This window comes from Anabrus simplex, chromosome 1, assembly GCF_040414725.1.
Source record: "Anabrus simplex isolate iqAnaSimp1 chromosome 1, ASM4041472v1, whole genome shotgun sequence".
Classification (NCBI taxonomy): Eukaryota; Metazoa; Arthropoda; class Insecta; order Orthoptera; family Tettigoniidae; genus Anabrus; species Anabrus simplex.
The window spans coordinates 402,987,374-403,012,497 of NC_090265.1; the positions used below are offsets into that span (position 1 = coordinate 402,987,374).

A 25,124-nucleotide genomic window follows, 5' to 3' on the forward strand; every position below is an offset into this window, starting at 1 on the left:
GCTAAAGATTGGATTTTGTCTCCCGTGGCCGCCGCAAGGAAATACTGTCTCTTTCACACATGCCGATAACACAGGCCAGGAATCAGTTTGCCATGAGATAACGCCCATCATCAACTACACGGAAACTCCCGTATATTAATTTCTTCTTAGCATGCTTGGGCCATTTAACAACATCAGACTCAATAGTCTGGAATTAACACTGTCCATTCTGATCACAATATACTCAGAAGACGCTAAGCAGGCACACACATCTGCATAATTTCTCTCTATCTTGTCAAGCATACAATCGGCCTGCACCAATACATTATAATTAAGCATGCAATTATTATCTCATCATTCCTCATGAATCCTACTGGCCTTTCCACATAACGAGACGCTGTTCGAGTCCTTGTCAGACCATCAGGCAAACAGAATCCAACTTGACTTCAAAGATCTTAATTTAACAACGACGTTCTGCAGCTCCTTCTGGCAGCTTCTGTAAAACCATGCATCATGCAAAATAGCTATACCTGTCTCTCTGAATAACCGAAATAAAATAAATTGATACGTGTTTGACGTAATATAGAAATGAACCTGTCGATCTAGCCCTTCTAGCCTATATTTAAGGAAAACTCGGAATATCCTACTCTAAGTACTATATTTACAACAATAGCTGATCCTATCAATCCCTCATTTTCCCATACATCTAATCATAAAGCAAAATGAAAATAAAATAAACATGCATTAATCTCGTATCCGAATCTACCATAGTGACAAAATTAAACAAATACATGCCGTCAGGCTTACTTTAAATGAAAATAAAAATTATATCTACACTGCCCTAGTACCTTAACATAACTTACATATCATGCCATATATGATACGTGCATCTTACTTTATGATGACTCTCGGGATACCAGGATAGCAGCTTACATCCCCACTAATTTTGGGATCTACACCATGTTGATCACAGCATTAACATGTGGGAATGCACTTCCTTCCTCTGCAAGCGTATCCATCATCTTGCTGGAAAACAATTCACTGGAACACAGAAGACTATAGTTGATAATCTCTTCGCTGCTTAATGCTGCGAGCCGAAATACCCTTTCTTTTACCAGATCAGGTAACTCACTGATTCACATATATATAACACACTTCACTAAAAGGGTAAAATTACAGTTTTAAAAGCAGCCCACGGTTCGGTACGGAAGTTCCACGCGAATACGCGCCCGTCGCGAAATAGTGAAACACTGGCACGTTTCCACAACACTTGTTACTCAGCGGTCACTACACCGTCTTTATCGATTAAAAGTAAACTCTGTCAAAGCACAGTAAATATTGCGACTGCACAATTTGAAACATCAATGAGAACCAGTTACTATTTCTGGAATAACGCCACGTTAATTACAACCACCAGTCACAGAGTTGGTACATCCGCACTGTTCAAACTTTTCCTACAGAGTGCCGAGTTAGTACATCCGTACTGCTCAAATTTCAACTACAGAGTGACGCTCTCCAGAGCTTGGGTTACTGAGGAGGCTTCGGTGACGCTAATATTGTTGGGGTTCCCGGGTATCTGAACCAACCACCAATCAGAGAGTTCGTCATGTATGATGATACAATACTTATTGTGATATATTTATAAAACACAGCTCAAACATTAGCAAATCTCTACCACCAATTTCTATAATACATTTCCAAATATATCTAACTTCAGAAACTGTGGAAAACCGATTGTCTACAGAAACTGACTTTATCTACAGAGCATGTTGGTCATCCTGGAATTAATATTTAGCGCGGTGTAGCCTCCAGGTTTGCCAAATCCTTAAGTTCCCATTGGCTGAAATATATTGCTTGGTCATCATGTAATACACGTGTCGGTCCTTGCCATCGCTTGGGTACGCTTACTTTCTCACGGTCATGCGGAAATATGAAGCAACATCCAGCGACTTACAGTCTTGCTCAACATCCGGTATTAACTATCTTGGGATACGATATTTTAACATATTGGACTGTAACCTTTATAAATAAATTTCACATATTTGGTCAAATAATATTCCAATTATTATCATGGGCCGGCAGGATACGGCTCATCCTCCTCTTACCAGGGAAAAAAAATGAATATGGAATATTTATTTTTTTTCTTAATGTATTATTTGACTATTTATTATCATCTGGGTATATGCAATCTCTTTCCTTTAGTACTATTTGCCGTCTCGCAAATTTGTATTCTCTTCCCACAGTCTATCATTATCTTGGCGGATGTTGTAGTAGATGTCAAGTAACGCATGAAAACGTCTCTGCACACCACCACACTCTTCACAATCTTCTTCTTCTGAATAATTGTCTCTTTCCATCTGCGCGAAGTTGACATTCTCCGTGTCTTCTTCCGGGTCATCTGCATCCACCATCACAGGTTCATCATTCGGGTTTTCTTCTTCTTCTCCATCATCTTCACTCTCATCTTCTGCCATCTCTCCTTCTTCTTCTTCTTCTCCTTCTGGGATGTCGTCTATTCTAATTTTGTGTAATCGTCATTGGGCTTTACTACCACTATTTCCTCTACTCTCGTAATTAGGAGCATTGGGATTCAACCTGTTTTCCTGTTGCCTTACACGGTATTCCCTGTACGCAACACTTTCAGCTCCATGACATTCTTCGTTACCATTAGCTTGTATGGCTCCTCTCCACCGGTCTTCCTCCTGCCTTTTTCCTCTCAACTCTTCAACGTATTGTCTTGATTCTTCTCTTCTTTGGTCACGGTTCTCCTGGTAATTGTCTCTTCCTCCTCTGGGGTTTCGCTCCTTCTCGTCCCAACGATAATATGGTCTTCTGGGTCCACCATAGTTTCTATACTTGTATCTATAGGTCCTCCCATTATTTCCGTTTGGATAGCTATATCCTCGCTGATTTAGGCTGTTACCTTGATAATTATTTCTTCGAAACTGGTCTCTTCTGTCTCTCCGCTGCCAGTTACCATCCTGATGTACAGCACTCCTGTTGGTTTGCTCATGTGTCGCTGTTTGAGTCCCTAAGCTTTGATAATCATTTCTCTTCCATACTTTCGGTGGATTACTTCCTTCTTCCACCCCTACCGTATGGATAGCCTCAACATGCCTCAACCTTGGCTGGTTTTGACTAGATGTTAAATCTAACTGTCTTAAAGTCAATTCCGCCTCTGCTGCAGTTTTAGCATTAGCTGCAATTAATGTTCTCTGCACTTCAAGAGGTAGTTGCCGAGAGATTGCCGCTATAATTTCGCTCTCGCTTGGGGGCATGTCTAAATCACGAAATTTTAGCATTTGAGAAATGAAAAAAGGAGAATACTTCGTTGGCGTAGTAGCCGGATATCTACGTGAATACAATTCCATCCTCAGTGATTGCTGCGTAGATACGTCCCAAAACTTTTTAAGAAATGCCTCCTTAAACTCCTCATATGTAGTAAATGTATAACGGAAAGCATTCGCCCATTCAGCCACGGTATCGCCTAAAAATCTTTCTACTGTCCTTAATTTACGCTCTGATGGTACCTTGTAATCTACTAAGAAGTCATCCATTTCACGCAAGAAAGCTTTAGGTGTTCTCTCATCATTCCCTGTAAACTTCCGTGGTTTTTCTTCATTGCTCCTCATAATATTGTAAATAGGAACATTATGTGTTTCATTCGGAGTTGAACAGTGGACCTCCTAACGCGGTAACTGTAGAAGATCGCTCAGCGCAACGTTATCGCTAACTTGACTGGGTGCCTTCTCTATAATGGTTTGTTGCACTGTACATTTTAATTTACTGAGTTCTTTATCCGTTCGTAAATCCAACAATTCTAACTTATCCTTCATGTAGGCGATTTCCTTCTCAACAACCTCTATCTTCACTTGATTTTTCTGTGAAACCTCTGTCCACGTCTCCAGACTCGAACCAAGTACCTGTAGATCTTCCTTGTTCCTTTCCCGATCAGCCATTATCATGTCTTTGACTTCCTTGCCTGTCTCCGCGATGTCCTCCTTCATTTCCAATCGAATCTCAGTTTCTATTTCCTTCATTCTTTCCTCGGTCTCCATTTGTTTCATCTTAAGTTTCAAATTAATTTTGTCTTCAGTATTCTGCTGAGCTTCAGTAATTTGTTTACTGATGTCCACGGTGAACTCTTCCAACCTCGTCTCCGTGTCAATCCGTAACTTGTCAATCGAGCCTCGCTGGAGTGTAATCTCTGCCGTAGCTTCTTCTACTGTATGCGATAAGTCTCCCAGCCGCTTATCTGTGCTAGTCATGTGTTCTGTAACCCGATCGGCGATTTCCTCAACAGAATCTCTAATCTTTTCAATTTGCGTCTGTGTTTTAAATTCTACTGTATCTAGCTGTTTCTCTAATTTTCCCATGCCTTCTAGACAGCATGTACGAACGAAGTCAATTTTCCCCTGTAACTCATTAGTCGCCACCTTAAGTTGCTCCTCAGTTTTCTCCGCCGCCTGTGTTAATTACTGTCTAGTCTCTCTGGACTGTTCTTCGCTTTTTTCCGCAGCCTGTTTTAACTGTTCGTCAGTCCTACCTGCAGCTTGTTTAAATTGTTCGTCCGTCCTATCTGCAGCTTGTTTAAATTGTTCGTCAGTCCTATCTGCAGCTTGTTTAAATTGTTCCTCCAACTTACTCGAAAGTTCATTCATACGCTCCTGTTCCCTCATCTCGGCCTGCTCTGCCCTCTTGTCCATCTCCTCCAACAACTCCTTCATCGTCAACGCCATACCAAATACGTATTCGAGAAAACGCAGGGATGCTCGCCACTACCTAGTATCCTATACCGTATCTTGTGTACTCCATACGAAAACCATTTACTTTACTGAAAAGCTTCTATGATTTACGTTAATCAAATATCAAGAAAACATGGCCTCAAAATTTCGCCATATAGAAGCTTACTATGATTTGGGATATTTATCTTCTGCCGCGCATAACAAACAAACGCGTTATCATAACTTTAAAAAGAAATTACAAATATCGTAGCCCCAAATTCTTTTAATCCAAACATTATTTTCCCTGTCTTTTGGGCTCTAATCTAAGTACTAGACAACAGTACTGGACCATATTTACGATAAATACCTCCGACTCCAGACTAATATTCCAACATAGGTTTACCAGTCTTGAATCATCAGCATTCATTGCAAATATCATCACCATTTTCTTAAGACTGAGGCGCTCTTAAGTTCCTAGCCTTACTCTAAATCAAATAACATTATCATTACTGGCAATTGAAATTTGATCTGCACACAAATTCCAGGCTATGTCAAGATCAACACATGTCTGAAGGACACGTCATCGACCACTTTACCTCATTAGAGAAATCTTTTTATAGTTCTCTGACTCAAATAGAGTTCCTTTATTACTACGACACGCCTTACTTATCGGCCATATGTTTCTCATTCTTCCTAACATAATTTAAATCAAACTTTTTGCCGATGTCCCTAACGTAATGCATTTAGATTTTACTCTGTTTTCTAAACACCCGATTTCCGATGAAATCTTGCCCTTTCATGTCCGCCTACTATCATTCGTAGTACTGAACATGGGACTCTAGACTCAAGTTGTCTGAACGTTAGGTTGCCAGATTCCTAAGTTACGCCTATAGTTCGAAATTACCTATCTACCTTTCTTAAATTTAATCATTACCTGGATACCAATTATTGGTCTCTTCCAGCTTTCGAACCATGATCCTAATCCTATCTAGCCTACGGAATAGCTTGTCAAATCACATTCACTCTCGCAAATCTCAATTTGACCTGCCCAAGTTTGTAAGAACAACCTAGACATCTTTGGGTAACACAAAAATACTCCCAGTGGGATACGAACATACACCAAAGTGTCTATTTGCCCTTAGTTGCGGCGCCAAATATATATGTACCGTACCCAGGGGTAAATACCCTCTAGGACGATGCCTCCATTCCTGTATGAACATCCGACTAACTCAGGGTTGGGCAGAGTGTGGGTTGGTTGTCGATTGGGTCAGGATAAAAGTCGAAGTTCAACACTAAAATAGCAATCAATGACAGGAAATGGAGGTATAACCCGAATGAGAAACAATCATAGGGGGTAAGATGGATTTATTAACAAATATCCCCGATCAAATCACACGAAAATAATTGAATAAAAAAATAATAACTTGTAAAAAATGAACTCAAAGTAATAAAATAAATCGAAATCAGAAACGTTAAATGAGTGATAATACAAATTTGACATTAAAAGAAAAACAAGTTCAATAAAGAACATATATAAAATCAAGACTGAGTATCTTCTCATAGTCCAATGTTTATGTTGTATGGCAACAAGTGTACGCAAACACTGCCATTGGTATTTCGGTATGGAGTTTCACACTATCGCATCCCAACGATACGGTTTCAAAAGAAAGTTACTCCCGAGAGTCATCAAACTATTTCCGTAAAATCAAAGTTACATTGTATGAAAAATTACGACGGAAAGAAAAATAATTAAGACGCACCGGACGCTATGTAAGGTATGCAAAATACTAGGGACAAATCCTACACTATATTTACAATAATTCAAATAATCAAGCTAAACATATATATACATCGGATATCGAGTAAAGTCTTAAATGCTACACTGCTTCTAATGTGAATCCCGGTTCACAGCAAAAGACCTAGACAGAACTAGATAAACCAACGATACATCAGCACTCGGGCTGTTCCCTTTAAAAACAACAAGACAAGGTATGCAATCACAAAATAATAAGGTAAAACCATCCTGTAAGAGAAAAACATATAAATAATCCTTGATGTCATGAAGAAAGCAATGGGCAACATTGCCTCCTTCTGCTGCGTTTGAGCGCTCAACAGCGCGGTCATCCGTCATGTACTTCCGGGTAGATTACGAGCTGTAAAGAAATATTGAACTCCACTACGCTAAAGATTGGATTTTGTCTCCCGTGGCCGCCGCAAGGAAATACTGTCTCTTTCACACATGCCGATAACACAGGCCAGGAATCAGTTTGCCATGAGATAACGCCCATCATCAACTACACGGAAACTCCCGTATATTAATTTCTTCTTAGCATGCTTGGGCCATTTAACAACATCAGACTCAATAGTCTGGAATTAACACTGTCCATTCTGATCACAATATACTCAGAAGACGCTAAGCAGGCACACACATCTGCATAATTTCTCTCTATCTTGTCAAGGATACAATCGGCCTGCACCAATACATTATAATTAAGCATGCAATTATTATCTCATCATTCCTCATGAATCCTACTGGCCTTTCCACATAACGAGACGCTGTTCGAGTCCTTGTCAGACCATCAGGCAAACAGAATCCAACTTAACTTCAAAGATCTTAATTTAACAACGACGTTCTGCAGCTCCTTCTGGCAGCTTCTGTAAAACCATGCATCATGCAAAATAGCTATACCTGTCTCTCTGAATAACCGAAATAAAATAAATTGATACGTGTTTGACGTAATATAGAAATGAACCTGTCGATCTAGCCCTTCTAGCCTATATTTAAGGAAAACTCGGAATATCCTACTCTAAGTACTGTATTTACAACAATAGCTGATCCTATCAATCCCTCATTTTCCCATACATCTAATCATAAAGCAAAATGAAAATAAAATAAACATGCATTAATCTCGTATCCGAATCTACCATAGTGACAAAATTAAACAAATACATGCCGTCAGGCTTACTTTAAATGAAAATAAAAATTATATCTACACTGCCCTAGTACCTTAACATAACTTACATATCATGCCATATATGATACGTGCATCTTACTTTATGATGACTCTCGGGATACCAGGATAGCAGCTTACATCCCCACTAATTTTGGGATCTACACCATGTTGATCACAGCATTAACATGTGGGAATGCACTTCCTTCCTCTGCAAGCGTATCCATCATCTTGCTGGAAAACAATTCACTGGAACACAGAAGACTATAGTTGATAATCTCTTCGCTGCTTAATGCTGCGAGCCGAAATACCCTTTCTTTTACCAGATCAGGTAACACACTGATTCACATATATAACACACTTCACTAAAAGGGTAAAATTACAGTTTTAAAAGCAGCCCACGGTTCGGTACGGAAGTTCCACGCGAATACGCGCCCGTCGCGAAATAGTGAAACACTGGCACGTTTCCACAACACTTGTTACTCAGCGGTCACTACACCGTCTTTATCGATTAAAAGTAAACTCTGTCAAAGCACAGTAAATATTGCGACTGCACAATTTGAAACATCAATGAGAACCAGTTACTATTTCTGGAATAACGCCACGTTAATTACAACCACCAGTCACAGAGTTGGTACATCCGCACTGTTCAAACTTTTCCTACAGAGTGCCGAGTTAGTACATCCGTACTGCTCAAATTTCAACTACAGAGTGACGCTCTCCAGAGCTTGGGTTACTGAGGAGGCTTCGGTGACGCTAATATTGTTGGGGTTCCCGGGTATCTGAACCAACCACCAATCAGAGAGTTCGTCATGTATGATGATACAATACTTATTGTGATATATTTATAAAACACAGCTCAAACATTAGCAAATCTCTACCACCAATTTCTATAATACATTTCCAAATATATCTAACTTCAGAAACTGTGGAAAACCGATTGTCTACAGAAACTGACTTTATCTACAGAGCATGTTGGTCATCCTGGAATTAATATTTAGCGCGGTGTAGCCTCCAGGTTTGCCAAATCCTTAAGTTCCCATTGGCTGAAATATATTGCTTGGTCATCATGTAATACACGTGTCGGTCCTTGCCATCGCTTGGGTACGCTTACTTTCTCACGGTCATGCGGAAATATGAAGCAACATCCAGCGACTTACAGTCTTGCTCAACATCCGGTATTAACTATCTTGGGATACGATATTTTAACATATTGGACTGTAACCTTTATAAATAAATTTCACATATTTGGTCAAATAATATTCCAATTATTATCATGGGCCGGCAGGATACGGCTCATAACATTGAGAGAATGATTAGTACATTGGCTCGTTCTTCATTTGGTGCTCATGGTGCAAGTTAAGAGTCTACTTTGTTCATTTTTTATGATAATGACGACGACGATGATGATGATGATGATGATGATGATGCTTGTTGTTTAAAGGGGCCTAACATCTAGGTCAACGGCTGCTAATGGTACGAAATGAAACGAAATGTAATGTCAATTTAAAAGTACAAATTCATCCACTGACCAGAATTCAAACCGTGATGACGAAGGATGAATGGATGAATATGAATTTAAAACAATCAGTGGATCCGGCCCATAATGCCCCACCTTCTCAGAAACTATCGTAAAACAATTCTGAGTAGATAATGTTTGTTATTTACAGCGGTCCAAAATCCAGGTGCTACTTATCGCTAGTAAAGTAGAACCATGATATTTGTCATTTGAGGTACTAATCAAAAGTAGTGTAGACTCGCGATATTCCGCACATTATGGTACTACTCACAGGTAATGCAATACGCATATATAACGCAGATCTACGGTGTTTCTCGCATTGTGGCGCCACTTACAGGCAACGCAGTCCTATGGTGTTCCTCATGTAGGTGTACTAATCACAGGGACTCGTACTATCCCGTGATGTTGTAAACATCCAGGCTTCTCCAGCCATACTAATTTATTGTACAGTCCTATTGTGTGATATCACTTGATATCAAGATTATCCGTCATCGGAAATTATTCATTAACACAGTCCGACTCGTTGGCTGAACGGTCAGCGTACTGGCCTTCGGTTCAGAGGGTCCTGGGTTCGATTCCCGGCCGGGTCGGGGATTTTAACCTTAATTGGTTAATTCCAATGGCACGGGGCCTGGGTGTCTGTTGTCTTCATCATCATTTCAACCTCATCACGACGCGCAGGTCGCCTACAGGAGTCAAATACAAATACCTGCACCTGGCGAGCCGAACCCGTCCTGGGCTATCCCGGCACTAAAAGCCATACGACATTTCATTCATTTAACACATATTAATTTAACTTCAATCAATTGTAAATAAGGCTTTTGGAATCATATTGTATATATTAGAACATCATTTATTATTTAAATTATAAGATAGGAATGCATTACGTACTGTAAATATGGTCAATATGTTGAGTCTGAGTTTGTGTCATTTCATCTCATATTGTGTATACGGAAAAGGTATTCTTGAAGCGGGGAAGTTATGATGAGTCATTGGGTTTAACTCATGAGTACTGTACTATACAGCGACCCACTTGCAAGGCTAGTAAGCTAGGAGACTACATCATCGACACGCCTACTGGTTACGGGTGAAGAATGAAGAGAGGGAAGATATGATATCAACGAATCAGATGCTTCGTTGTATAGAGACTGGGTATGGAGCTGTTGCCAGGAGTGGAGAGAGCTCGTGTATATTATCTTGCGCGGAGCAATCCTCAAGACACACAACTAATTTATTTTGGAACAGTGAGTGTTCGCTTCGGGACACAACTACAATTTATTTTTGAGACAGTGAGTTGTCGCTTGAAGACACAGTACGTAGCTGCTGTGATGCTGTCGGATCAGGGTGAGACAAAACAAGCGTACGGCTTGTGATATATTCTATAATTATTCTGGACGAAGAACTACGTTCGTTCAAGTCCACGGTACTTGATACAAGTCTGTATTGTATCAGTAGAATAGCTAAGTTGGATTAAGATTTCTGATAACATGGAAAAATTCACAACACTGAATTTTCTCCTCATACGATCAACGGTGATCAATTTTTACAAGCATAGGGCCAATGTCTAATTTAAAGACTAGGCAGTTAGGGAGTGCTAGTCCAGATAGCCCAAACCATATCGCAGAAGTAAGGAAGGATGTCTATGAAACCAGTCTGCAACGAGAAAAGGGGAACGAGTAACCACGGAATACAGATGACCTCAACGGAAGCTACAAATTGGTGAGCCACAATTAGACAATGCAAGCAACAGTAAATTACAGCAACGTTAAATTCTTAATTCCCTCCAAGCTAAAAGGTACTTTTCCGATTCATCTCATTTTTTTGTTTAATAAATTCACTTGACCAGATATTGCGTTAATTTTCTTTCTCAAAGCGATACTTAATGGTTAATTATTTAAAATCCTACCCCTGTGATGTAAGTATGTCTCTATGCTAGTAAATATAAATTTTGCTGTACAGTTTTGTTGAGGGGCTGCCTGGCCGAGGCGGTAAAGGCGTGCTCGGTTCGCCCGGAAGGACGTGGGTTCGAATCCCCGTCAGGAAGTCGTAAAATTTAAGAAACGAGATTTCCACTTCCGGAGGTGCATATGGCCCTGAGGTTCACTCGGCCTACACCAAAAATGAGTACCAGGTTAATTCCTGGGGCAAAGGCGGCCGGGCGTACCCCATCACGTGCTGAGGTTAACAATGGTGGAAGCCTTTACCTTCCACTCCTCCAAGGGCCTTCATGGCCTGTACGGAGGTGACTTTGCTTTTTTTTGTACAAGCTGGTGCCCAAACATTACATAGAGAAATGGGAAACACTGCAGTGATGATTAATATTCTATTTGCGTGGCAATTTGCGGGCAAGCCACATAAAGTTTATATTTATATTCATGTGTCCCCAACTATTAACTTTCGTCTCCTCAAGTGTGAAGTTTAGGAGAGCAAACAGTTACAATGTTCCTCACATAGTGGGTACTAATCACAGGCAACGCCAGACCCGTGGTGTATCTCACATAATGATACTAATTACAGGCAACGTAAGCCCGTGGTGTACCGCATGTAGTTTGGTGTCCTAAGGCCAGCTCAGCGTGGTACTAATCACGGGTACTGTAAACCCCACCCTGATTCAAACTCTGTTTCTACTAATCACAAACCTATAGTGCACCTAACATAGTCGTACTACTCACAAGTAAAGGCGGCCCATGGTGTTCCCCGCGTGTACTAATTACAAGTAGTCTCATGATTCTAATTCAATCATCCCTTGGTCGCCCCGTTTAGTCACCTCTTACGGCAGGTAGGGGATATTGTGGGTGTATTTTTCGTTTACGTCCCCCACCCACAGGGGGTTGTGTGTTTGGTCCGCGAGAGCTATTTTTTTTTTTCGCTCAAGTCCACTGGCAAACCGTTAGGACCCCACTATCCGCCACCTGGGACGCACCACGTGGGAGTATCACTTCTCCCCCTGCTACGCCAGCGTAGTAGGTTCGTGGATCAATTTTTTTAAGGCTTACGATGACTACTTTCTATCTCCTATTACATACATTCCAATTCAGAGGCTAATGATTTTCAAATCCCCCAAAGGTAAATTTTCTATCGTTCGCCTGTGAACAAGATTTTCTATTAGAGTTAATATTGGCTTGTATATTTTATATCATCTCAGAATTTGTTTGGAATTGAAGTATGCTTGGGGAAGGGTGTGAGGCCGAATGTGGCAATCAAAGAAAAATATTTCCAGTATTCCCAATGTAGAGATTCGAACATCATCTCGTTATATGTGTCGCTAGGCTAATTGTATTCCATTACAACCCCTATATAATTTCTGAATAGCACAGCCGGGAATCGAACTACATCGACCGAGTAGGAGGAGCTAATATGGTAATGCCAGTGTAGCCAGCGGCTATTAAAAGAATGACGCACTATACAGTGGATATGTTGTAACTAGGCTTATTAAGCTGGCATGGTATGACATAGATCGGTAAAAGTCATTAATGAGGTGTTTTGTATTGTTCTTAGGAAGACAACTTTCACATACAGCATTGTCTAAGGCCGCATATTCAACTTGTGTAAGACTTGAGACCCGCTTTGCTTCGCAGCATGTTTTAGCATAGCTTTGGGCTTGTGTAGATTCATGATTTTTTCGCATTAACGATAAATGGGACAATATTTTGAAGTGATATCGAGATATCCGAACAAATCAAATGATTCCGGTTAAGAAAATAGTGACATTTGTAAATTAAGGCGAATTAAAGCGAGTTAAAGTGATAAGGTCATTTTAAAGCTAAATTTGCTTCAAATGTATCTAGGAACCATGGCTCAGAAACGACTTAGTCTAAAGTTATAAGTGAAAGTCGTTGTGTGTAGATATCCGTCTCTACGTCATCAGGCCGAAGGCTGGATGGATCCTGAAATGGTACCAACAATGGTTTTGTGGTTATAATAAAACCACAATAACCGTTGAAGGCACCAAAATGAGGCATACTAGACAGGATGTAATGTTTTAATGTTATTTGATTTACGTCCCACTAACTACTCTTACGGTTTTCGGAGACGCCGAGGTGCCGGAATTTTGTCCCGCAAGAGTTCTTTCCCGTGCCAGTAAATCTACCGACACGAAGCTGACGTATTTGAGCACCTTCAAATACCACCAGACTGAGCCAGGATCGAACCTGCCAAGTTGGGGTCAGAAAGCCAGCACCTCAATCGTCTGAGCCACTCAGCCCGGCTAGACAGGATGAGGAGTGAGGTAGTTTGCCACTGCTTTCCTTACGTATGTAGATGTAATAATTGTATTTATCTGTACAACTTTCACAAGCAGTTACATTCACAACAGTTGTTCAAATTAGCATCCCCCAGCATCGATTTAGTCATGACATCGTCGTATAATATTTTGTCGAACCCGCTGGAACAACCCCAGTGTCGTTCGAACAATGTCACAGGCAGCAAGGATTCTTGCTAGAACATACGGGCCTACTAGATAATTATTGACTATGCCCACCCACAAGTTCGCTATAAATCTTTGTTGATGGCTCGTCACAACTGTAGCGTGGAAATTCTGAACAGGCCATACATTACTATTGCGACTATTCAGTATTCCGTCTCTGCTGAAGCAGGATTCATCCGAGAAAAGTACACACGCAGGAAAGTTAGCGTCGACCATACAGCGCTGCAGTAACTACTGGCTGAACACGACGCAAGATTCCAAGTCAGCAGGAGTCAAAGCATGCACTTTCTGACGATCGTATACGCCTACATGTTAACAAGTACTGTACATGTAATTATTCAAACAACGACTGGTAGGCTCTCGTATTCCGCTGTCACTTGGTATCCAACAACAAGTTTGTCTCATTACTTTCGACTCAGTCGTTTTCGGACCAGGGTTCCTCATCTCAGGATGAAACATTTGCCCTTCTCCATCATCCCTGAAACTTCCCATTATCAGCACGGAAACAACCTGGAGACAGAGTGGTCCAAAACAACGTGAACTGCGTATAAGGGCGTTAGAGGGTTTTCTTTCTATTTGTTTTACGTTGCACCGACACAGATAGGTCTTATGGCGACGATGGGATATGAAAGGCCTAGGAATGCGAAGGAAGCGGCCATGTCCTTAATTGAGGTACAACTCCAGCATTTGCCTGGTGTGAAAATGGGAAACCACGGAAAACCATCTTCAGGGCTGCCGACAGTGGGGTTCGAACCCACTGATGCAAGCTCACAGCTGCGTGACCCTAACCGCACGGCCAACTCGCCCGGTGCGTTAGAGGGTTGGTCATCCTGATACATAATTAGAAATTAATAATTCGATATCTCACACTGTTGTCACTTTATCAGCTGCTGAAGTTAACCAATCAGATCGCTTCGCAGGAAAATTCAAATGGGCTTTGTGGTGCGGTGTTGCCAAATCTGCCCATGGCTTAAGACCAGCCGACCCCGTCGCTGAAGCCGGTTGGTAGGTACAGCTTCATCCATCCAGTTTTGTTCCTAACTTAGCCTTTATCTCCGCATTTCGAGTACCCTCCTGCCATTCTTCCCACCGGTTCGTACCAGCGATCATTCTCGCTACTTTTATTGCCGTTACTTCTACATATGCATAAGATACAGTTCACTCCGTTTTCACTCCCGTATAGCAAATTCTGTATCAAAAAAACGTATGTAAAGACAATTTCTTCCGGGAATCCAACAGCCGCTTATTTGCTATAAGTGTGGTGTATTAAAAGATAAGCCAACATCCGTAACCTTTTTTATGTAATGTTTCTTGTAACTCTTTAAATTGGCGTTACTTTATGTCTCACAATTAAATGCTTTTTATCATTATTTTCCAAGTTTCCTTTTTAATGTACTACGGTTCGAATTTCAAATTACTCTTGCGTTTGAAAATCAAAAACGAAAAATAGTGGAAGTCAATAATGATAATTTCATCTCCCCCAAACTTTTGAGTAAGTTTGGATCTTTTAGCGCTCTTGAAGTAGCCCTGTTAGAAGACTGATGTCAATTAGAAAATATAATTCTAGTATAGGAAATCAATACTTAAGCCGAAATACATCACCACGCTCAGCAAATCACAGACTACCAAATTGTCGCAATTCTTCGGAAATAATTTCACAAGCAATACATTTTCAAGTTTATATTCTGAAATAAAACACATTCATGTAACAGATCTCCCTGAGAATACTTGTTCACATGGGCCGGGCTGAGCGGCTCACACGGTTAAGGCGCTGGCTTCCTGAGCCCAAGTTTGCAGGTTCAACCCTGGCTCAGTCCGGTAGTATTTGAAAGTGTTCAAACACCCCGTGTCTATAGATTTACCGGAACGTAAAATAATTCCCGTGGGACAAAATTTCGGCACCTCGGCGTCTCCGAAAACCATAAAAGTAGTTAGTGGTACATAAATCCAATAACATTATTATTGTTTCATGAGATTCCGCCTAACGAGTTAGACGTGATGCCATTTCTGAAGGTGGATGTCCTTTCATTTTTATAATGATAATTATATAATGAAATAATGATCATAGAAGGCAAACGTTGACATGGATAGAGAAGATTATCTCGGAAGCGGAACATGCGACAGTGATTCGGTCTCCACGCGGGAAACACAAAATAGGAAAAATGACTCCATGATCTTCACCAACTTTCTGCGATGAAACGGAAGCAGAAGAATGATCACAATACAGTTTTCAATTGTGCTTTATTAGGACCCAACCTGCATCCGGACTGATGAGGTTAACAGAGAGATTATTATTATTATTATTATTATTATTATTATTATTATTATTATTATTATTATTATTATTATTATTGTACCGGGTGGTACACCTCCACGTCGCTAATTCAAACCTTGCGCCGGTTGAAACTCCCCTACTGGAGGAAGCCTGAACTTTATCTACTGTGTTAATTCTCTAGTTTCTCAGAAGATGTCACTACTTGTAAATTTTGAAGTTTCTGAACTGGGTCGTTTTCGATGTATTTTTGTTTGCCTGTTGTAAGAAGTGTGGACATTCTCTTCCAGATGGCACTACTGAAGAAATACAATTATGCACCCTAGTGCGAAGTGAAAGAACTATGTTTTTGAAGAAATTTTGTGTTCATAAGTTTGTTCTTTGTTAAATTTCTTTCAGTTATTGTTTATGTTGGCAATATTAACCCCTTCCTTCCGCCAGGTTTGAATTTAGCCAATCCCGAATTTCTTTAATTAATTTATGACCAATCAGGTGTATCTTCTTCAACTTGGATATGTTGCTTAACCCTAGCCAATAAAATTCTTGTGGGAGGGTGTTCTCATTCCTGAAACGCCTCGAACTTTCCGCGAGGGTTTATAAACTGCTGATTTTCGGGTCTCGGGGCCACTTCAGTAACATCTATCAGTGCATAAAGTACGTAGCAGGGGGCGGGAAGCGCCTCTTTCTTCGGGCAGCAGTTCAACCACAAGGTAATGGCCGTTTAATAACTTCTTTTCTTGTTAGCTCAGCAGTTTAACTCTCGGGGCAGGTCCGAAGCTTTTCCCCCATGTAACTTTTCCCCTAAAATGTAAAGACACTTAGTATCTATTCTATCTTTTAAACTACATATTGGGATAGAGAGTGCTTAACCCTCTCGAGCTCCCACTCATATTGCATTGAGGTGAACTTATTTTTCACAACCGTTTCTTCCTTAACGTAATGTAAATTGTTTCCTTCTAAAAGTCACCTCTTTAGTATGGGATTAGCCCTTGCAGTAACGGCCTAGTGCCAAGTTGGTTTTATATAAAGTGTGTTAGGAGTGCAAGAACGCCTCCTCTCAAGTTGGTATTTTAGAGGCCACGTAATTAACCTTTCCTTACTTAATAGGCCTCAGTAGGCTGGGTATTTTACCCCTGTTTTCATGTCCTTTGTGGACAACTTGAAAGTGGAGTTTGGTGTGGCCTTGGATAGGCTCGTACTTAAGAGCAGATTGCTCTTTCTAAAAGTTTTGTTTCCTGCGCGCCTCGAGGAGGCTTTACTGTGTAATTGGGAGCAAGTGCTCCTGGGCATGATAGGGGTCTTCTGCCCCTTTGTTGAATTGTGTATATCGTAAAGTTGGGCTAATTGCTCAAGAATTGTGAGTCCGGGGCTCGAAGCCCAAATCCTATGAATACTGTAATTGTACATTTGTTACCTTGCTACTCTGTACCTGCCATTCTTGTTATTTCTTGATTTTGCTAAGAAAATATAACCTTGTTAAATTTTATCTTAACTTTAATTTCGTATTCTGAGACCTGTTCACCCCCGCACCTTCTTTCACCTCTGCTGTTCCACAGATACCTCGGAACAATTATTATTATTATTATTATTATTATTATTATTATTATTATTATTATTATTATTATTATTATTATTAATTTATAACTTCAAACCACCGGACTTAGTTATTGTAATTGCTATCCTCGTGGACAAATTTAATTCACTTGCTCTTCCATTCAGTTGCAGGGTTTGAAGTAATGACCACTCAAGCACGTTCTTCCCAAGTGAGAGTGATATATTTCACCAAAAAAAGAAAAGAAAGAGCAACTCTTGCTCAAGATTGATGTATGGAGGCAGCTCTAGATTGCATACGAGTTATAGCTGTAAGAAAATCACCGTTTGGTCACTGACAAGACCTTGGACTCCTTTCGACATGATCCGTGATTGGGAGGCTCATAGGAAACAAGGCGACACAATATTGAGTAACGTTGACGTTCAGACAAGAGTATAATTAGCCAGTTACTGGGAAAGTGTCTCATTTGGTGAGTGCAGTTAGTGACCTTGGAAGAAGTGAGTGAAAGTGGAAGTGGAAGCCTCCGGGTTCATGGTAAAGATGGAGCACTAGTGTAACGTACAAGCAGTAGGCCTGTCCACCAAAAAGGCAAAAAAATACTTTTCTAATATACTCCATATCCCATAAATACTTATTGGGCGTATATTTTATTAATGATTAGATAAACTTAGCCTTAAGAAGTATTTCCTGGACTTTAATTAAGTCATAGAATCTAGGATAACTCCACATGCATAGCCTAACTCCTAGCCGAGTAAATTGGCTGTGCGGTACGTGGTCGTCCGTTAATTCCCATTTCCAAACCATGCAAATGCCAGGGCTACTGTTAATTAAGGCCACTGCGTTTCCTTCTCAGTTATAAACTTTCCCTATAGCCGAAAACATGTAAGTGTTAGTGCAAAGTTAAATAATATTTAAAAAAAAGAATCTCCATCACAGGGCCAGTAATCGAAGATGGACTAAGTAGAGGCTTCTAACTAATACGACTAATTTCTTGACCGCTGCGGTGCTTATTTATTTATTTATTTATTTATTTATTTATTTATTTATTTATTTATTTATTTATTTATTTATTTATTTATTTATTTATTTATTTATCTATTTATTTATTTATTTGCAACGAGAGAGATATACAGGTTGACTATTAAATCAATCAATCAATCAATCAATCAATCAATCAATCAATCAATCAATCAATCAATCAATCAATCAATCAATCAAATCAATCAATCAAATCAAATCAATCAATACTGATCTGCATTTATGGGAGTAGCCCAGGTGGCAAAATCCCTGTCTGTTGTTTCCCTAGCCTTTTCTTAAATTATTTCAAAGAAATTGGATATATTATTGAACATCTCCCTTGGTAAGTTATTCCAATTCCTAACTCCCCTCCCTATAAAATAATATTTGCCCCAATTTGTCCTCTTGAATTCCAACTTTATGTCCATATTGTGATCTTTCCTACTTTTAAAGACACCACTCAAACATATTTGTCTACTAATGTCATTCCACGCCATCTCTCCGTTGACAGCTCGGAATATACCACTTAGTCGAGCAGCTCGCCTCCTTTCTCCCAAGTCTTCCCAGCCCAAACTTTGCAACATATTTGTAACGCTACTCTTTTGTCGGAAATCACCCAGAACAAATCGAGCTGCTTTTCTTTGGAGTTTTTCCAGTTCTTGAATCAGGTAATCCTGGTGAGGGTCCCATACACTGGAACCATACTCTAGTTGTGGTCTTAGCAGAGATTTATATGCCCTCTCCTTAACATCCTTACTACAACCCCTAAACACCCTCATAACCATGTGCAGAGATCTGTACCCTTTATTTAAAAGCCCATTTATGTGATTACCCCAATGAAGATCTTTCCTTATATTAACACCTAGTTACTTGCAGTGATCCCCATAAGGAACTTTCACCCCATCAACGCAGTAATTAAAACTGAGAGGACTTTTCCTATTTGTGAAACTCACAACCTGACTTTTAACCCCGATTAGCATCAAACCATTGCCTACTGTCCATCTCACAACATTATCGAGGTCATTTCGCAGTTGTTCACAATCTTGTAACATTTATTACTCTATACAGAATAACATTATCTGCAAAAGCCTTATCTCTGATTCCACTTGTTTACTCACATTATTTATATACATAAGAAAACATAAATGACTGGGCGAGTTGGATGTGCGGTTAGAGGCGCGCGGCTGTGAGCTTGCATCCGGGAGATAGTGGGTTCGAATCCCACAGTCGGCAGCTCTGAAGATGTTTTTCCGTGGTTTCCCATTTTCACACCAGGTAAATGCTGGGGCTGTACCTTAATTAAGGCCACGGCCGCTTCCTTCCAACTCCTAGGCCTTTCCTATCCTATCGTCGCCATAATACCTATCTGTGTCGGTGCGACGTAAAGCCACTAGAAAAAACATAAATGATCAATAATACTGCCTTGAGGAATTCCCCTCTTAATTAAATTATTACCGGGTCAGATAAAGCTTCGCCTACTCTAATTCTCTGAGATCTATTTTCTACAAATATAGCAACCCATTCAGTCACTCTTTTGTCTAGTCCAATTGCAGTCATTTTTGCCAGTAGTCTCCGATGATCCACACTATTTCCTATTTTAACTGGCTGCCTCAAGTACGTTATAGTATAATCTTAGTCTAATTAACATGTATCAAGTACTATTTTCACGCGAACAGCACGTTAAGTGTTCGTTATGTGTACCTCATTACTGTCCAGCGAATCACTCCCCCGAAATTCTATAGGAGGATGTCATCGCGGTAGCGAGGAGCCATACTTTGCCCTCAAAGGTGAGAAGAGACATACAGTGACCCTTTGTATTACCACCCCAATTATCACCGAGCCGCTACCCCAAAGGGCTCTCGACTTTGGAGCATGAGTTAGTACCATGGGATTTCTAGCTGAGTCTGAAACTGCTTTCACTTACTTGTGCCAGCCTCCTCACTTCTGTATTTCCTACCCGATCTCCCCTGGTTCTTGTTCTCTTCCGACACTTACCGTTGTAACTGTGCGAAGCATAAGAAGTCTGTCATTTTCACGCCGTTCGTGGCCTTTTGCCTTTCTTTTACAGTAGCCCTCATTTTCGAATGATCGGAACTCTTCCATTTTCCTTTCTGGTTAATGTTAAAAGAAGACGGTTTTCAAGTCGTTTTCCATCTTTAAACAATAATTATCAGATTATGTCAAAGACGTGCAGCATTTCTGAATTCTTTCCAAACACGTCACCTACAATTGTCAGCAGCAAGATACAGGTAACATTAATCAGAAACCAATAATTTGCGTCAGTGGGAATAGTTAATCCTATACACTGTCGATCCTATCTGACAAGTGCCTCAAGAGGTCGATGTGTAAGGACTGAGACTCGCAGTTGAAGTCAAGAGAACTGGCGTCAAGCAACTTCCTTGAGTAGACACACGACAATTCAACCTCGGAGTTTCTCGAAGTCGAAAATGTCAAACATCGGTCATAGGCTGCTTTCGTAGCCTGTGGACGACCCATACGAGGAGAGCTAATTTACTGGTTTTTCGTCGCTCCGACTCAGACAGGTCCTATGGCGACGATGGGATAGGAGAGGACTAGGACTGGGAAGGCAGCGACCGTGGAATTAATTTTGCCTGGTGCGAAAAGGGGGATCCATCTTCAGAGCTGCCGACAGTGGGGTTCGAACACTCCTTCTCCCAAATGCAAGCTCACAGCTACACGGCCTGAGCCGCACTGCCAACTCGCTCGGTCAGAGAAGAGTCTTTTAAACTTTGATTTACTCTCTTATACGTCTGGTAACTTTCCTTGGTGATAATCGTTTGTAGACAGCCAGGGATCTACGAAGCTCTTTCTGGGAGTCATCGAACGAATATTTTGAATACGGAAATTATTTCCTTGTAAAAATCAATCAGTCAATCACTACTGATCTGCATTTAGGGTAGTCGCCCAGGTCCCTATCTGTTGCTTTCCTAGCCTTTTCGTAAATGATCACAAAGAAATTGGAAAATTATTGAACATTTCCCTTGGTAATTTACTCCATTCCCTAACTCCCCTTCCTATAAACGAATATTTGCCCTAATTTGTCCTCTTGAATTCCAACTTTATCTTCATATTGTGATCTTTCCTACTTTTAAAGACACCACTCAAACTTATTCGTCTACTGATGTCCTCCCACGCCATCTCTCCACAGACAGCTCGAAACATACCACTTAATCGAGCAGCTCGTCTCCTTTCCCCCAAGTCTTCCCAGCCCAAACTTTGCAACATTTTTATAACGCTACTCTTTTGTCGGAAATTACCCAGAACATATCGAGCTGCTTTTCTTTGGATTTTTTCCAGTTCTTGAATCAAGTAAGGTGAGGGTCCCATACACTGGAACCATACTCTAGTTGGAGTCTTACCAGAAACATATAACCCCTCTCCTTTACATCCTTACTACAACCTCTAAATACCCTCATAACCATGTGCAGAGATCTGTACCCTTTATTAACAATCATATTTATATGATTACCCCAATGAAGGTCTTTTCTTATATTAACACCTAGGTACTTACAATGATCCCCAAAAGGAACTTTCACCCCATCAACGCAGTATTTAAAACTGAGAGGAGTTTTCCTATTTGTGAAACTCACAACCTGACTTTTAACCCCGTTTATCTTCATACCATTGCCTGCTGTCCATCTCACAACACTATCGAGGTCACCCTGCAGCCGCTCACAACCTTGTAACTTATTTATTACTCTGTGCATAATAACATCATCTGCAAACAACCTTATCTCTGATTCTACTTCCTTTTTTTTTTTTGCTAGGGGCTTTACGTGGCACCGACACAGATAGGTCTTACGGCGACGGTGGGATAGGAAAGGCCTAGGAGTTGGAAGGAAGCGGCCGTGGCCTTAAGGTACAGCCCCAGCATTTGCCTGGTGTGAAAATGGGAAACCACGGAAAACCATCTTCAGGGCTGCCGATAGTGGGACTCGAACCTACTATCTCCCGGATGCAAGCTCACAGCCGCGCGCCTCTACGTGCACGGCCAACTCGCCCGGTGATTCTACTTCCTTACACATATCATTGATATATATAAGAAAACATAAAGGTCCAGTAATACTGCCTCGAGGAATTCCCCTCTTAATTATTACAAGGTCAGATAAAGCTTCGCCTACTCTAATTCTTTGAGTTCTATATTCTAGAAATATAGCCACCCATTCGGTCACTCTTTTTTCTAGTCTAATAGCACTCATTTTTGCCAGTAGACTTCCATGATCCATCCTATCAAATGCCTTAGCTAGGTCAATAGCACTACACTCCATTTGGCCTCCTGAATCCAGGATATCTGCTATATCTTGCTGAAATCCTACAAGTTGAGCTTCAGTGGAATAACCTTTCTTAAACCCAAACTGGTTTCTGTCAAACCAGTTATTAATTTTGTAAACATGTCCAATGTAATCAGAAAGAATGATTTCCCAAAGCTTACATGCAATGCATGTCAAACTGACTGGCCTGTAATTTTCAGCTTTTTGTCTATCACCCTTTCCTTTATACACAGGGGCTACTATAGCAACTCTCCATTCATTTGGTATAGTTCCTTCAACCAAACAATAATCAAATAAATATTTCAGATATGGTACTATATCCCAATCCATTGCCTTTAGTATATCCCCAGAAATCTTATCAATTCGAGCTGCTTTTCTAGTTTTCAACTTTTGTATCTTACTCTAAATGTCATTGTTATCATAGGTAAATTTTAATACTTCTTTAGTATTAGTCACCTCCTCTATCCGGATATTATCCTTGTAACCAAGTCTTTACATACTGCTGACTGAATACTTTTGCCTTTTGAAGATCCTCGCATACACACTCCCCTTGTTCATTAATGACTCCTGGAATGTCCTTCTTTGAACCTGTTTCTGCCTTAAAGTACCTATACATACTATTTCATTTTTCACTAAAATTTGTATTACCACCAATTATTCTTGCCATCATGTTATCCTTAGCTGACTTCTTTGCTAGATTCAATTTCCTAGTAAGTTCCTTCAATTTATCCTTACTTCCATAACCATTTCTAACTCTATTTCTTTCCAACCTGCACCTCCTTCTTAGTATCTTTACTTCTCAGTTATAATATAGTGGATCTTTACCATTCCTTACCACCTTTAAAGGTACAAACCTATTTTCACATTCCTCAACTATTGCTTTAAACCCATCCCAGAGTCTGTTTACATTTTTATTTACCATTTTCCAGCGATCATATTTACTTTTTTTAAACTCCCTCATGCCTGTTTTATCAGCCGTATGGTACTGCCTAATAGTTCTAATTTTAATACCTTCCTTTCTTTCACATTTATTTTTAAATACCACAAAAACAGCTTCGTGATCACTAATACCACCTATTACTTCGGTTTCTCTATAAAGCTCATCTGGTTGTATCAGCATCACATCCAAAATATTCTTCCCTCTAGTTGGTTCCATCACTTTCTGAATCAGCTGCCCTTCCCATATTAACTTATTTGCCTTTTATTATTCATGCTTCCTGTCGTTCGCATTACCTTCCCAATTGGCATTTGTTAATTTGAGATCACCTGCTACTATCACATTCCTTCCCATATCATTTCCAACATAGCTGATTATCTTATCAAATAATTCTAAATCAGCGTCTGCGCTACCCTTTCCCGGTCTGTATACTCCAAAGACATCAAGTTGCCTATTATCTTTAGAGATGAGCCTTACATCCAGAATTTCATGTTTTTCATCCTTAACTTTTTCTTAGCTTACAAATTCTTCTTTCACCAGAATGAATACTCCCCCTCCTACCATTCCTATCATATCTCTACGATACACACTCCAGTTCCGTGAGAATATTTCTTCATCGATGATATCATTTCTCAGCCATGATTCAACTCCTATTACAATATCTGGTAAGTATGTATCTATTAAATTACTTAATTCGATTCCTTTGTTTACAATGCTTTTACAGTTGAGCACTAACATTTCTATGTCATCCCTACTTGATTTCCAGTTCCCTGTTCGCTTAACACCGCTCCTTAGGCCACCCTGTTTCCCTGAAGGTACCTGCCTATAACCCTTCTAAACAAGTTTCCCAACTTATATGTACCACTGCGGTTTAAGTGAAGGCCATCTGAGCGCAGATCCCTGTCTCCTTGCTTCAGAAGGTTCTATTTATGCCGAAACGATTTTATAAATTTAATAATAATAATAATAATAATAATAATAATAATAATAATAATAATAATAATAATAATAGGGTGGTTTGGGTGTACGTCCTGACAATTTCCTCCTGTATTTGCACGGTGCTACCACACTATGGTTCGGGTAAACATGACACCCATAGTACACGGATCTAGGACGAGATGGCGGTGCGTTGGGCAGGTACCATGTACAGGGCGATGGAACTGCAGTAGTGCAAGACCGACTCCAATCCTCAGACCTTAATGTTACTCTCGATCGTTCAAAGATGGCGAATCGAGTAACCGGAATTGTTGGAAATGCGGGTTTGTTTTGGTTTGTTGTTATCGTATGTAGTCGGTGTAATTTTATGGAAGTTGACGATAAATGTTAGTTTCTTTGTAGAATATAATTGTGCGAGTGTATTTATACGAGTCAGTGGACACATACGATCTGTAATTATACGCAGTAATGTGAGAATGTGCTTGTTTTGATCGTGTTGTTACCCATTAAAGAATACGA

At 40.2% G+C, this 25,124-nt stretch overlaps 1 protein-coding gene across 1 annotated transcript in view; it reads left to right on the forward strand.

Annotated features, from left to right (window-relative positions):
- The window catches only part of LOC137498885 (uncharacterized), a 155,179-nt gene that overhangs the window by 57,826 nt on the left and 72,229 nt on the right, over window positions 1–25,124 (forward strand). The window lies entirely within an intron of this gene.